Here is a 15,187-nt window from a genome sequence, read left to right as displayed (position 1 = left end):
AGGAGTTAGGGACCTGATAAACTGGTAACAGAGTCCCTTTAAGAGCTCTTCAAAAGTTTTTCCCACAATGGATGTTAAGCTTACTGGTCTATAATTACTTTGTATTGAACTTACTACTTATAGAATACTCAATGACATTCATGGGGTCTCTGTCACCAATGAAAAACCCGATAGATTTTTAATCGCCTATAAAGAATTTGATTCATCATATACTTTAGTTATGTAAACTTAAATAATAAACAAGTGAATAAACTAAAGCAACTGATAGCAAGGCACTGCTGAGAATTGAACTCAGGATCTCCTGTTTACTAGACAGGCACTTTAACCAACTAAGCCACAGCACCAAAGCACTTTTCTTCTCACGGTGTCCTACCGCACAGCTCAGTTCAGAGCATTTGTCCAGACTTTTATTTTTCTCTTGATAAATACAAATCAGGTTGGTTGGACAACTTCTGCCCTTAGTAAATCTCTGCTTGCTGTCAATTATAATACTATTTTCTGTCAAATACTCCTGTATATAGTCCCTTAAATGGACTCTGTCACCAGTTTATCAATTCCCAATTTCCTAACTAGCCTAATAGGCGCTATGATGCTGATAACTACAGTGTGATTTGTTGTTTTTTGTTTTAAAAACGTTTATTTGCAAAGTTATGAGCATTTATTTATATATACTAATGTAGCTCTAATAGCCAAATAGGAGATGACTCCTTTTTACTCTGGGCAGCTAATGTTTTCTGTATGACGCTGTCCAATCAGCATACAACTTCTCCCCCTTCCCTGTCCAGCAACACAGTGTGATCATATAGTACACTGCGTCCATTCCCGACTGTGTTTTCAACAGGTGATATCTTCGGTTCTGTCACAGCTAGAACTGTGATTTTGGTGTCTTATGAAAGAGTAGAATCCAGTCTTTCAAATGCCACCAAATCTGCTTTTTTAGGTGGCCCACAGCCCGAGATATGGCTGTTTGAATTGATCCCCCTTCCCTGTAGCTTGAGTTTCACAATGTGTGTGAAGCAGCTTCATGCTGATAGGACAGCATCAGATGCTGAGAGTCAGCTCCACCTCAGGAGAATTGCTGCTGTTACCTCCCAGATGTCTAATAAAGGCTAAATTACATATTTAGAAAATGCTCATAACTTTGCAAATAATAAACATTTTTTTTACTACAAATCACCCTGTAGTTATCAGCAGCAAAGCACCTATTAGACTAGTTAGGAGTTAGGGACCTGATAAACTGGTAACAGAGTCCCTTTAAGAGCTCTTCAAAAGTTTTTCCCACAATGGATGTTAAGCTTACTGGTCTATAATTACTTTGTATTGAACTTACTACTTATAGAAAACTCAATGACATTCATGGGGTCTCTGTCACCAATGAAAAACCCGATAGATTTTTAATCGCTTATAAAGAATTTGATTCATCATATACTTTCGTTATGTAAACTTAAATAATAAACAAGTGAATAAACTAAAGCAACTGACAGCAAGGCACTGCTGAGAATTGAACTCAGTATCTCCTGTTTACTAGACAGGCACTTTAACCAACTAAGCCACAGCACCAAAGCACTTTTCTTCTCACGGTGTCCTACCACACAGCTCAGTTCAGAGCAAAAGACTGATCTCAAATTTTAGGCTAGCCCCTTAGGTGTAGTTGCCAGAAGTCTTAACAGTCAGGGTACATAAGTTGTGATGGCCGAGTGGTTAAGGCGTTGGATTCGAAATCCAATGGGGTCTCCCTGCACAGGTTCAAGTCCTGTTCACAACGTTCTATTTTAAGAAGAGAACTTCCAGAAACATATTAAAGTTTGTCACCTATAGAAAGAGTTATTTTAATTCCATCCTCTTTGTCACTGATTAATTACATTAATAATAGTGGTTCCAGCTGTGCCCCTGGCTTACAACTCTGAAAAGCGAGCAATATTTAGAGTATAAATCACTATAACTACAGCATCCCATTTGTCCAGACTTTTATTTTTCTCTTGATAAATACAAATCAGGTTGGTTGGACAACTTCTGCCCTTAGTAAATCTCTGCTTGCTGTCAATTATAATACTATTTTCTGTCAAATACTCCTGTATATAGTCCCTTAAATGGACTCTGTCACCAGTTTATCAATTCCCAATTTCCTAACTAGCCTAATAGGCGCTATGATGCTGATAACTACAGTGTGATTTGTTGTTTTTTGTTTTAAAAACGTTTATTTGCAAAGTTATGAGCATTTATTTATATATACTAATGTAGCTCTAATAGCCAAATAGGAGATGACTCCTTTTTACTCTGGGCAGCTAATGTTTTCTGTATGACGCTGTCCAATCAGCATACAACTTCTCCCCCTTCCCTGTCCAGCAACACAGTGTGATCATATAGTACACTGCGTCCATTCCCGACTGTGTTTTCAACAGGTGATATCTTCGGTTCTGTCACAGCTAGAACTGTGATTTTGGTGTCTTATGAAAGAGCAGAATCCAGTCTTTCAAATGCCACCAAATCTGCTTTTTTAGGTGGCCCACAGCCCGAGATATGGCTGTTTGAATTGATCCCCCTTCCCTGTAGCTTGAGTTTCACAATGTGTGTGAAGCAGCTTCATGCTGATAGGACAGCATCAGATGCTGAGAGTCAGCTCCACCTCAGGAGAATTGCTGCTGTTACCTCCCAGATGTCTAATAAAGGCTAAATTACATATTTAGAAAATGCTCATAACTTTGCAAATAATAAACATTTTTTTTACTACAAATCACCCTGTAGTTATCAGCAGCAAAGCACCTATTAGACTAGTTAGGAGTTAGGGACCTGATAAACTGGTAACAGAGTCCCTTTAAGAGCTCTTCAAAAGTTTTTCCCACAATGGATGTTAAGCTTACTGGTCTATAATTACTTTGTATTGAACTTACTACTTATAGAAAACTCAATGACATTCATGGGGTCTCTGTCACCAATGAAAAACCCGATAGATTTTTAATCGCTTATAAAGAATTTGATTCATCATATACTTTCGTTATGTAAACTTAAATAATAAACAAGTGAATAAACTAAAGCAACTGACAGCAAGGCACTGCTGAGAATTGAACTCAGTATCTCCTGTTTACTAGACAGGCACTTTAACCAACTAAGCCACAGCACCAAAGCACTTTTCTTCTCACGGTGTCCTACCACACAGCTCAGTTCAGAGCAAAAGACTGATCTCAAATTTTAGGCTAGCCCCTTAGGTGTAGTTGCCAGAAGTCTTAACAGTCAGGGTACATAAGTTGTGATGGCCGAGTGGTTAAGGCGTTGGATTCGAAATCCAATGGGGTCTCCCTGCACAGGTTCAAGTCCTGTTCACAACGTTCTATTTTAAGAAGAGAACTTCCAGAAACATATTAAAGTTTGTCACCTATAGAAAGAGTTATTTTAATTCCATCCTCTTTGTCACTGATTAATTACATTAATAATAGTGGTTCCAGCTGTGCCCCTGGCTTACAACTCTGAAAAGCGAGCAATATTTAGAGTATAAATCACTATAACTACAGCATCCCATTTGTCCAGACTTTTATTTTTCTCTTGATAAATACAAATCAGGTTGGTTGGACAACTTCTGCCCTTAGTAAATCTCTGCTTGCTGTCAATTATAATACTATTTTCTGTCAAATACTCCTGTATATAGTCCCTTAAATGGACTCTGTCACCAGTTTATCAATTCCCAATTTCCTAACTAGCCTAATAGGCGCTATGATGCTGATAACTACAGTGTGATTTGTTGTTTTTTGTTTTAAAAACGTTTATTTGCAAAGTTATGAGCATTTATTTATATATACTAATGTAGCTCTAATAGCCAAATAGGAGATGACTCCTTTTTACTCTGGGCAGCTAATGTTTTCTGTATGACGCTGTCCAATCAGCATACAACTTCTCCCCCTTCCCTGTCCAGCAACACAGTGTGATCATATAGTACACTGCGTCCATTCCCGACTGTGTTTTCAACAGGTGATATCTTCGGTTCTGTCACAGCTAGAACTGTGATTTTGGTGTCTTATGAAAGAGCAGAATCCAGTCTTTCAAATGCCACCAAATCTGCTTTTTTAGGTGGCCCACAGCCCGAGATATGGCTGTTTGAATTGATCCCCCTTCCCTGTAGCTTGAGTTTCACAATGTGTGTGAAGCAGCTTCATGCTGATAGGACAGCATCAGATGCTAAGAGTCAGCTCCACCTCAGGAAAATTGCTGCTGTTACCTCCCAGATGTCTAATAAAGGCTAAATTACATATTTAGAAAATGCTCATAACTTTGCAAATAATAAACATTTTTTTACTACAAATCACCCTGTAGTTATCAGCAGCAAAACACCTATTAGACTAGTTAGGAGTTAGGGACCTGATAAACTGGTAACAGAGTCCCTTTAAGAGCTCTTCAAAAGTTTTTCCCACAATGGATGTTAAGCTTACTGGTCTATAATTACTTTGTATTGAACTTACTACTTATAGAATACTCAATGACATTCATGGGGTCTCTGTCACCAATGAAAAACCCGATAGATTTTTAATCGCCTATAAAGAATTTGATTCATCATATACTTTAGTTATGTAAACTTAAATAATAAACAAGTGAATAAACTAAAGCAACTGATAGCAAGGCACTGCTGAGAATTGAACTCAGGATCTCCTGTTTACTAGACAGGCACTTTAACCAACTAAGCCACAGCACCAAAGCACTTTTCTTCTCACGGTGTCCTACCGCACAGCTCAGTTCAGAGCATTTGTCCAGACTTTTATTTTTCTCTTGATAAATACAAATCAGGTTGGTTGGACAACTTCTGCCCTTAGTAAATCTCTGCTTGCTGTCAATTATAATACTATTTTCTGTCAAATACTCCTGTATATAGTCCCTTAAATGGACTCTGTCACCAGTTTATCAATTCCCAATTTCCTAACTAGCCTAATAGGCGCTATGATGCTGATAACTACAGTGTGATTTGTTGTTTTTTGTTTTAAAAACGTTTATTTGCAAAGTTATGAGCATTTATTTATATATACTAATGTAGCTCTAATAGCCAAATAGGAGATGACTCCTTTTTACTCTGGGCAGCTAATGTTTTCTGTATGACGCTGTCCAATCAGCATACAACTTCTCCCCCTTCCCTGTCCAGCAACACAGTGTGATCATATAGTACACTGCGTCCATTCCCGACTGTGTTTTCAACAGGTGATATCTTCGGTTCTGTCACAGCTAGAACTGTGATTTTGGTGTCTTATGAAAGAGCAGAATCCAGTCTTTCAAATGCCACCAAATCTGCTTTTTTAGGTGGCCCACAGCCCGAGATATGGCTGTTTGAATTGATCCCCCTTCCCTGTAGCTTGAGTTTCACAATGTGTGTGAAGCAGCTTCATGCTGATAGGACAGCATCAGATGCTGAGAGTCAGCTCCACCTCAGGAGAATTGCTGCTGTTACCTCCCAGATGTCTAATAAAGGCTAAATTACATATTTAGAAAATGCTCATAACTTTGCAAATAATAAACATTTTTTTTACTACAAATCACCCTGTAGTTATCAGCAGCAAAGCACCTATTAGACTAGTTAGGAGTTAGGGACCTGATAAACTGGTAACAGAGTCCCTTTAAGAGCTCTTCAAAAGTTTTTCCCACAATGGATGTTAAGCTTACTGGTCTATAATTACTTTGTATTGAACTTACTACTTATAGAAAACTCAATGACATTCATGGGGTCTCTGTCACCAATGAAAAACCCGATAGATTTTTAATCGCTTATAAAGAATTTGATTCATCATATACTTTCGTTATGTAAACTTAAATAATAAACAAGTGAATAAACTAAAGCAACTGACAGCAAGGCACTGCTGAGAATTGAACTCAGGATCTCCTGTTTACTAGACAGGCACTTTAACCAACTAAGCCACAGCACCAAAGCACTTTTCTTCTCACGGTGTCCTACCACACAGCTCAGTTCAGAGCAAAAGACTGATCTCAAATTTTAGGCTAGCCCCTTAGGTGTAGTTGCCAGAAGTCTTAACAGTCAGGGTACATAAGTTGTGATGGCCGAGTGGTTAAGGCGTTGGATTCGAAATCCAATGGGGTCTCCCTGCACAGGTTCAAGTCCTGTTCACAACGTTCTATTTTAAGAAGAGAACTTCCAGAAACATATTAAAGTTTGTCACCTATAGAAAGAGTTATTTTAATTCCATCCTCTTTGTCACTGATTAATTACATTAATAATAGTGGTTCCAGCTGTGCCCCTGGCTTACAACTCTGAAAAGCGAGCAATATTTAGAGTATAAATCACTATAACTACAGCATCCCATTTGTCCAGACTTTTATTTTTCTCTTGATAAATACAAATCAGGTTGGTTGGACAACTTCTGCCCTTAGTAAATCTCTGCTTGCTGTCAATTATAATACTATTTTCTGTCAAATACTCCTGTATATAGTCCCTTAAATGGACTCTGTCACCAGTTTATCAATTCCCAATTTCCTAACTAGCCTAATAGGCGCTATGATGCTGATAACTACAGTGTGATTTGTTGTTTTTTGTTTTAAAAACGTTTATTTGCAAAGTTATGAGCATTTATTTATATATACTAATGTAGCTCTAATAGCCAAATAGGAGATGACTCCTTTTTACTCTGGGCAGCTAATGTTTTCTGTATGACGCTGTCCAATCAGCATACAACTTCTCCCCCTTCCCTGTCCAGCAACACAGTGTGATCATATAGTACACTGCGTCCATTCCCGACTGTGTTTTCAACAGGTGATATCTTCGGTTCTGTCACAGCTAGAACTGTGATTTTGGTGTCTTATGAAAGAGCAGAATCCAGTCTTTCAAATGCCACCAAATCTGCTTTTTTAGGTGGCCCACAGCCCGAGATATGGCTGTTTGAATTGATCCCCCTTCCCTGTAGCTTGAGTTTCACAATGTGTGTGAAGCAGCTTCATGCTGATAGGACAGCATCAGATGCTGAGAGTCAGCTCCACCTCAGGAGAATTGCTGCTGTTACCTCCCAGATGTCTAATAAAGGCTAAATTACATATTTAGAAAATGCTCATAACTTTGCAAATAATAAACATTTTTTTTACTACAAATCACCCTGTAGTTATCAGCAGCAAAGCACCTATTAGACTAGTTAGGAGTTAGGGACCTGATAAACTGGTAACAGAGTCCCTTTAAGAGCTCTTCAAAAGTTTTTCCCACAATGGATGTTAAGCTTACTGGTCTATAATTACTTTGTATTGAACTTACTACTTATAGAAAACTCAATGACATTCATGGGGTCTCTGTCACCAATGAAAAACCCGATAGATTTTTAATCGCCTATAAAGAATTTGATTCATCATATACTTTCGTTATGTAAACTTAAATAATAAACAAGTGAATAAACTAAAGCAACTGATAGCAAGGCACTGCTGAGAATTGAACTCAGGATCTCCTGTTTACTAGACAGGCACTTTAACCAACTAAGCCACAGCACCAAAGCACTTTTCTTCTCACGGTGTCCTACCACACAGCTCAGTTCAGAGCAAAAGACTGATCTCAAATTTTAGGCTAGCCCCTTAGGTGTAGTTGCCAGAAGTCTTAACAGTCAGGGTACATAAGTTGTGATGGCCGAGTGGTTAAGGCGTTGGATTCGAAATCCAATGGGGTCTCCCTGCACAGGTTCAAGTCCTGTTCACAACGTTCTATTTTAAGAAGAGAACTTCCAGAAACATATTAAAGTTTGTCACCTATAGAAAGAGTTATTTTAATTCCATCCTCTTTGTCACTGATTAATTACATTAATAATAGTGGTTCCAGCTGTGCCCCTGGCTTACAACTCTGAAAAGCGAGCAATATTTAGAGTATAAATCACTATAACTACAGCATCCCATTTGTCCAGACTTTTATTTTTCTCTTGATAAATACAAATCAGGTTGGTTGGACAACTTCTGCCCTTAGTAAATCTCTGCTTGCTGTCAATTATAATACTATTTTCTGTCAAATACTCCTGTATATAGTCCCTTAAATGGACTCTGTCACCAGTTTATCAATTCCCAATTTCCTAACTAGCCTAATAGGCGCTATGATGCTGATAACTACAGTGTGATTTGTTGTTTTTTGTTTTAAAAACGTTTATTTGCAAAGTTATGAGCATTTATTTATATATACTAATGTAGCTCTAATAGCCAAATAGGAGATGACTCCTTTTTACTCTGGGCAGCTAATGTTTTCTGTATGACGCTGTCCAATCAGCATACAACTTCTCCCCCTTCCCTGTCCAGCAACACAGTGTGATCATATAGTACACTGCGTCCATTCCCGACTGTGTTTTCAACAGGTGATATCTTCGGTTCTGTCACAGCTAGAACTGTGATTTTGGTGTCTTATGAAAGAGCAGAATCCAGTCTTTCAAATGCCACCAAATCTGCTTTTTTAGGTGGCCCACAGCCCGAGATATGGCTGTTTGAATTGATCCCCCTTCCCTGTAGCTTGAGTTTCACAATGTGTGTGAAGCAGCTTCATGCTGATAGGACAGCATCAGATGCTGAGAGTCAGCTCCACCTCAGGAGAATTGCTGCTGTTACCTCCCAGATGTCTAATAAAGGCTAAATTACATATTTAGAAAATGCTCATAACTTTGCAAATAATAAACATTTTTTTTACTACAAATCACCCTGTAGTTATCAGCAGCAAAGCACCTATTAGACTAGTTAGGAGTTAGGGACCTGATAAACTGGTAACAGAGTCCCTTTAAGAGCTCTTCAAAAGTTTTTCCCACAATGGATGTTAAGCTTACTGGTCTATAATTACTTTGTATTGAACTTACTACTTATAGAAAACTCAATGACATTCATGGGGTCTCTGTCACCAATGAAAAACCCGATAGATTTTTAATCGCCTATAAAGAATTTGATTCATCATATACTTTCGTTATGTAAACTTAAATAATAAACAAGTGAATAAACTAAAGCAACTGACAGCAAGGCACTGCTGAGAATTGAACTCAGGATCTCCTGTTTACTAGACAGGCACTTTAACCAACTAAGCCACAGCACCAAAGCACTTTTCTTCTCACGGTGTCCTACCACACAGCTCAGTTCAGAGCAAAAGACTGATCTCAAATTTTAGGCTAGCCCCTTAGGTGTAGTTGCCAGAAGTCTTAACAGTCAGGGTACATAAGTTGTGATGGCCGAGTGGTTAAGGCGTTGGATTCGAAATCCAATGGGGTCTCCCTGCACAGGTTCAAGTCCTGTTCACAACGTTCTATTTTAAGAAGAGAACTTCCAGAAACATATTAAAGTTTGTCACCTATAGAAAGAGTTATTTTAATTCCATCCTCTTTGTCACTGATTAATTACATTAATAATAGTGGTTCCAGCTGTGCCCCTGGCTTACAACTCTGAAAAGCGAGCAATATTTAGAGTATAAATCACTATAACTACAGCATCCCATTTGTCCAGACTTTTATTTTTCTCTTGATAAATACAAATCAGGTTGGTTGGACAACTTCTGCCCTTAGTAAATCTCTGCTTGCTGTCAATTATAATACTATTTTCTGTCAAATACTCCTGTATATAGTCCCTTAAATGGACTCTGTCACCAGTTTATCAATTCCCAATTTCCTAACTAGCCTAATAGGCGCTATGATGCTGATAACTACAGTGTGATTTGTTGTTTTTTGTTTTAAAAACGTTTATTTGCAAAGTTATGAGCATTTATTTATATATACTAATGTAGCTCTAATAGCCAAATAGGAGATGACTCCTTTTTACTCTGGGCAGCTAATGTTTTCTGTATGACGCTGTCCAATCAGCATACAACTTCTCCCCCTTCCCTGTCCAGCAACACAGTGTGATAATATAGTACACTGCGTCCATTCCCGACTGTGTTTTCAACAGGTGATATCTTAGGTTCTGTCACAGCTAGAACTGTGATTTTGGTGTCTTATGAAAGAGTAGAATCCAGTCTTTCAAATGCCACCAAATCTGCTTTTTTAGGTGGCCCACAGCCCGAGATATGGCTGTTTGAATTGATCCCCCTTCCCTGTAGCTTGAGTTTCACAATGTGTGTGAAGCAGCTTCATGCTGATAGGACAGCATCAGATGCTGAGAGTCAGCTCCACCTCAGGAGAATTGCTGCTGTTACCTCCCAGATGTCTAATAAAGGCTAAATTACATATTTAGAAAATGCTCATAACTTTGCAAATAATAAACATTTTTTTTACTACAAATCACCCTGTAGTTATCAGCAGCAAAGCACCTATTAGACTAGTTAGGAGTTAGGGACCTGATAAACTGGTAACAGAGTCCCTTTAAGAGCTCTTCAAAAGTTTTTCCCACAATGGATGTTAAGCTTACTGGTCTATAATTACTTTGTATTGAACTTACTACTTATAGAAAACTCAATGACATTCATGGGGTCTCTGTCACCAATGAAAAACCCGATAGATTTTTAATCGCCTATAAAGAATTTGATTCATCATATACTTTAGTTATGTAAACTTAAATAATAAACAAGTGAATAAACTAAAGCAACTGATAGCAAGGGACTGCTGAGAATTGAACTCAGGATCTCCTGTTTACTAGACAGGCACTTTAACCAACTAAGCCACAGCACCAAAGCACTTTTCTTCTCACAGTGTCCTACCACACAGCTCAGTTCAGAGCAAAAGACTGATCTCATATTTTAGGCTAGCCCCTTAGGTGTAGTTGCCAGAAGTCTTAACAGTCAGGGTTCATAAGTTGTGATGGCCGAGTGGTTAAGGCGTTGGATTCGAAATCCAATGGGGTCTCCCTGCACAGGTTCAAGTCCTGTTCACAACGTTCTATTTTAAGAAGAGAACTTCCAGAAACATATTAAAGTTTGTCACCTATAGAAAGTGTTATTTTAATTCCATCCTCTTTGTCACTGATTAATTACATTAATAATAGTGGTTCCAGCTGTGCCCCTGGCTTACAACTCTGAAAAGCGAGCAATATTTAGAGTATAAATCACTATAACTACAGCATCCCATTTGTCCAGACTTTTATTTTTCTCTTGATAAATACAAATCAGGTTGGTTGGACAACTTCTGCCCTTAGTAAATCTCTGCTTGCTGTCAATTATAATACTATTTTCTGTCAAATACTCCTGTATATAGTCCCTTAAATGGACTCTGTCACCAGTTTATCAATTCCCAATTTCCTAACTAGCCTAATAGGCGCTATGATGCTGATAACTACAGTGTGATTTGTTGTTTTTTGTTTTAAAAACGTTTATTTGCAAAGTTATGAGCATTTATTTATATATACTAATGTAGCTCTAATAGCCAAATAGGAGATGACTCCTTTTTACTCTGGGCAGCTAATGTTTTCTGTATGACGCTGTCCAATCAGCATACAACTTCTCCCCCTTCCCTGTCCAGCAACACAGTGTGATCATATAGTACACTGCGTCCATTCCCGACTGTGTTTTCAACAGGTGATATCTTCGGTTCTGTCACAGCTAGAACTGTGATTTTGGTGTCTTATGAAAGAGTAGAATCCAGTCTTTCAAATGCCACCAAATCTGCTTTTTTAGGTGGCCCACAGCCCGAGATATGGCTGTTTGAATTGATCCCCCTTCCCTGTAGCTTGAGTTTCACAATGTGTGTGAAGCAGCTTCATGCTGATAGGACAGCATCAGATGCTGAGAGTCAGCTCCACCTCAGGAAAATTGCTGCTGTTACCTCCCAGATGTCTAATAAAGGCTAAATTACATATTTAGAAAATGCTCATAACTTTGCAAATAATAAACATTTTTTTACTACAAATCACCCTGTAGTTATCAGCAGCAAAACACCTATTAGACTAGTTAGGAGTTAGGGACCTGATAAACTGGTAACAGAGTCCCTTTAAGAGCTCTTCAAAAGTTTTTCCCACAATGGATGTTAAGCTTACTGGTCTATAATTACTTTGTATTGAACTTACTACTTATAGAATACTCAATGACATTCATGGGGTCTCTGTCACCAATGAAAAACCCGATAGATTTTTAATCGCCTATAAAGAATTTGATTCATCATATACTTTAGTTATGTAAACTTAAATAATAAACAAGTGAATAAACTAAAGCAACTGATAGCAAGGCACTGCTGAGAATTGAACTCAGGATCTCCTGTTTACTAGACAGGCACTTTAACCAACTAAGCCACAGCACCAAAGCACTTTTCTTCTCACGGTGTCCTACCGCACAGCTCAGTTCAGAGCATTTGTCCAGACTTTTATTTTTCTCTTGATAAATACAAATCAGGTTGGTTGGACAACTTCTGCCCTTAGTAAATCTCTGCTTGCTGTCAATTATAATACTATTTTCTGTCAAATACTCCTGTATATAGTCCCTTAAATGGACTCTGTCACCAGTTTATCAATTCCCAATTTCCTAACTAGCCTAATAGGCGCTATGATGCTGATAACTACAGTGTGATTTGTTGTTTTTTGTTTTAAAAACGTTTATTTGCAAAGTTATGAGCATTTATTTATATATACTAATGTAGCTCTAATAGCCAAATAGGAGATGACTCCTTTTTACTCTGGGCAGCTAATGTTTTCTGTATGACGCTGTCCAATCAGCATACAACTTCTCCCCCTTCCCTGTCCAGCAACACAGTGTGATAATATAGTACACTGCGTCCATTCCCGACTGTGTTTTCAACAGGTGATATCTTAGGTTCTGTCACAGCTAGAACTGTGATTTTGGTGTCTTATGAAAGAGTAGAATCCAGTCTTTCAAATGCCACCAAATCTGCTTTTTTAGGTGGCCCACAGCCCGAGATATGGCTGTTTGAATTGATCCCCCTTCCCTGTAGCTTGAGTTTCACAATGTGTGTGAAGCAGCTTCATGCTGATAGGACAGCATCAGATGCTGAGAGTCAGCTCCACCTCAGGAAAATTGCTGCTGTTACCTCCCAGATGTCTAATAAAGGCTAAATTACATATTTAGAAAATGCTCATAACTTTGCAAATAATAAACATTTTTTTACTACAAATCACCCTGTAGTTATCAGCAGCAAAGCACCTATTAGACTAGTTAGGAGTTAGGGACCTGATAAACTGGTAACAGAGTCCCTTTAAGAGCTCTTCAAAAGTTTTTCCCACAATGGATGTTAAGCTTACTGGTCTATAATTACTTTGTATTGAACTTACTACTTATAGAATACTCAATGACATTCATGGGGTCTCTGTCACCAATGAAAAACCCGATAGATTTTTAATCGCCTATAAAGAATTTGATTCATCATATACTTTAGTTATGTAAACTTAAATAATAAACAAGTGAATAAACTAAAGCAACTGATAGCAAGGCACTGCTGAGAATTGAACTCAGGATCTCCTGTTTACTAGACAGGCACTTTAACCAACTAAGCCACAGCACCAAAGCACTTTTCTTCTCACGGTGTCCTACCACACAGCTCAGTTCAGAGCAAAAGACTGATCTCAAATTTTAGGCTAGCCCCTTAGGTGTAGTTGCCAGAAGTCTTAACAGTCAGGGTACATAAGTTGTGATGGCCGAGTGGTTAAGGCGTTGGATTCGAAATCCAATGGGGTCTCCCTGCACAGGTTCAAGTCCTGTTCACAACGTTCTATTTTAAGAAGAGAACTTCCAGAAACATATTAAAGTTTGTCACCTATAGAAAGAGTTATTTTAATTCCATCCTCTTTGTCACTGATTAATTACATTAATAATAGTGGTTCCAGCTGTGCCCCTGGCTTACAACTCTGAAAAGCGAGCAATATTTAGAGTATAAATCACTATAACTACAGCATCCCATTTGTCCAGACTTTTATTTTTCTCTTGATAAATACAAATCAGGTTGGTTGGACAACTTCTGCCCTTAGTAAATCTCTGCTTGCTGTCAATTATAATACTATTTTCTGTCAAATACTCCTGTATATAGTCCCTTAAATGGACTCTGTCACCAGTTTATCAATTCCCAATTTCCTAACTAGCCTAATAGGCGCTATGATGCTGATAACTACAGTGTGATTTGTTGTTTTTTGTTTTAAAAACGTTTATTTGCAAAGTTATGAGCATTTATTTATATATACTAATGTAGCTCTAATAGCCAAATAGGAGATGACTCCTTTTTACTCTGGGCAGCTAATGTTTTCTGTATGACGCTGTCCAATCAGCATACAACTTCTCCCCCTTCCCTGTCCAGCAACACAGTGTGATCATATAGTACACTGCGTCCATTCCCGACTGTGTTTTCAACAGGTGATATCTTCGGTTCTGTCACAGCTAGAACTGTGATTTTGGTGTCTTATGAAAGAGCAGAATCCAGTCTTTCAAATGCCACCAAATCTGCTTTTTTAGGTGGCCCACAGCCCGAGATATGGCTGTTTGAATTGATCCCCCTTCCCTGTAGCTTGAGTTTCACAATGTGTGTGAAGCAGCTTCATGCTGATAGGACAGCATCAGATGCTGAGAGTCAGCTCCACCTCAGGAGAATTGCTGCTGTTACCTCCCAGATGTCTAATAAAGGCTAAATTACATATTTAGAAAATGCTCATAACTTTGCAAATAATAAACATTTTTTTTACTACAAATCACCCTGTAGTTATCAGCAGCAAAGCACCTATTAGACTAGTTAGGAGTTAGGGACCTGATAAACTGGTAACAGAGTCCCTTTAAGAGCTCTTCAAAAGTTTTTCCCACAATGGATGTTAAGCTTACTGGTCTATAATTACTTTGTATTGAACTTACTACTTATAGAAAACTCAATGACATTCATGGGGTCTCTGTCACCAATGAAAAACCCGATAGATTTTTAATCGCCTATAAAGAATTTGATTCATCATATACTTTCGTTATGTAAACTTAAATAATAAACAAGTGAATAAACTAAAGCAACTGATAGCAAGGCACTGCTGAGAATTGAACTCAGGATCTCCTGTTTACTAGACAGGCACTTTAACCAACTAAGCCACAGCACCAAAGCACTTTTCTTCTCACGGTGTCCTACCACACAGCTCAGTTCAGAGCAAAAGACTGATCTCAAATTTTAGGCTAGCCCCTTAGGTGTAGTTGCCAGAAGTCTTAACAGTCAGGGTACATAAGTTGTGATGGCCGAGTGGTTAAGGCGTTGGATTTGAAATCCAATGGGGTCTCCCTGCACAGGTTCAAGTCCTGTTCACAACGTTCTATTTTAAGAAGAGAACTTCCAGAAACATATTAAAGTTTGTCACCTATAGAAAGAGTTATTTT

The 15,187-nt window shown here is 38.3% G+C and overlaps 8 non-coding genes across 8 annotated transcripts; all 8 read left to right on the top strand.

Moving 5' to 3' along the window:
• The first annotated feature begins 1,683 nt into the window (after positions 1–1,683).
• On the top strand, positions 1,684–1,765 carry TRNAS-CGA (transfer RNA serine (anticodon CGA)). The gene has a single exon. It is a non-coding gene; the product is annotated as a tRNA-Ser (tRNA).
• Positions 1,766–3,244: 1,479 nt separating this feature from the next.
• TRNAS-CGA (transfer RNA serine (anticodon CGA)) lies at positions 3,245–3,326 on the top strand. The gene has a single exon. It is a non-coding gene; the product is annotated as a tRNA-Ser (tRNA).
• A 2,694-nt stretch (positions 3,327–6,020) lies between these two features.
• On the top strand, positions 6,021–6,102 carry TRNAS-CGA (transfer RNA serine (anticodon CGA)). Its single transcript has one exon. It is a non-coding gene; the product is annotated as a tRNA-Ser (tRNA).
• Positions 6,103–7,581: 1,479 nt separating this feature from the next.
• TRNAS-CGA (transfer RNA serine (anticodon CGA)) lies at positions 7,582–7,663 on the top strand. Its single transcript has one exon. It is a non-coding gene; the product is annotated as a tRNA-Ser (tRNA).
• A 1,479-nt stretch (positions 7,664–9,142) lies between these two features.
• TRNAS-CGA (transfer RNA serine (anticodon CGA)) lies at positions 9,143–9,224 on the top strand. Its single transcript has one exon. It is a non-coding gene; the product is annotated as a tRNA-Ser (tRNA).
• A 1,479-nt stretch (positions 9,225–10,703) lies between these two features.
• TRNAS-CGA (transfer RNA serine (anticodon CGA)) lies at positions 10,704–10,785 on the top strand. The gene has a single exon. It is a non-coding gene; the product is annotated as a tRNA-Ser (tRNA).
• A 2,693-nt stretch (positions 10,786–13,478) lies between these two features.
• TRNAS-CGA (transfer RNA serine (anticodon CGA)) lies at positions 13,479–13,560 on the top strand. Its single transcript has one exon. It is a non-coding gene; the product is annotated as a tRNA-Ser (tRNA).
• A 1,479-nt stretch (positions 13,561–15,039) lies between these two features.
• TRNAS-UGA (transfer RNA serine (anticodon UGA)) lies at positions 15,040–15,121 on the top strand. Its single transcript has one exon. It is a non-coding gene; the product is annotated as a tRNA-Ser (tRNA).
• Positions 15,122–15,187: the final 66 nt, after the last annotated feature.

Source organism: Rhinoderma darwinii, assembly GCF_050947455.1.
Source record: "Rhinoderma darwinii isolate aRhiDar2 chromosome 3 unlocalized genomic scaffold, aRhiDar2.hap1 SUPER_3_unloc_13, whole genome shotgun sequence".
Lineage (NCBI taxonomy): Eukaryota > Metazoa > Chordata > Amphibia > Anura > Rhinodermatidae > Rhinoderma > Rhinoderma darwinii.
Note: the sequence above shows the minus strand (reverse complement) of the source record. Positions and strands in the feature narration are given on the sequence as shown.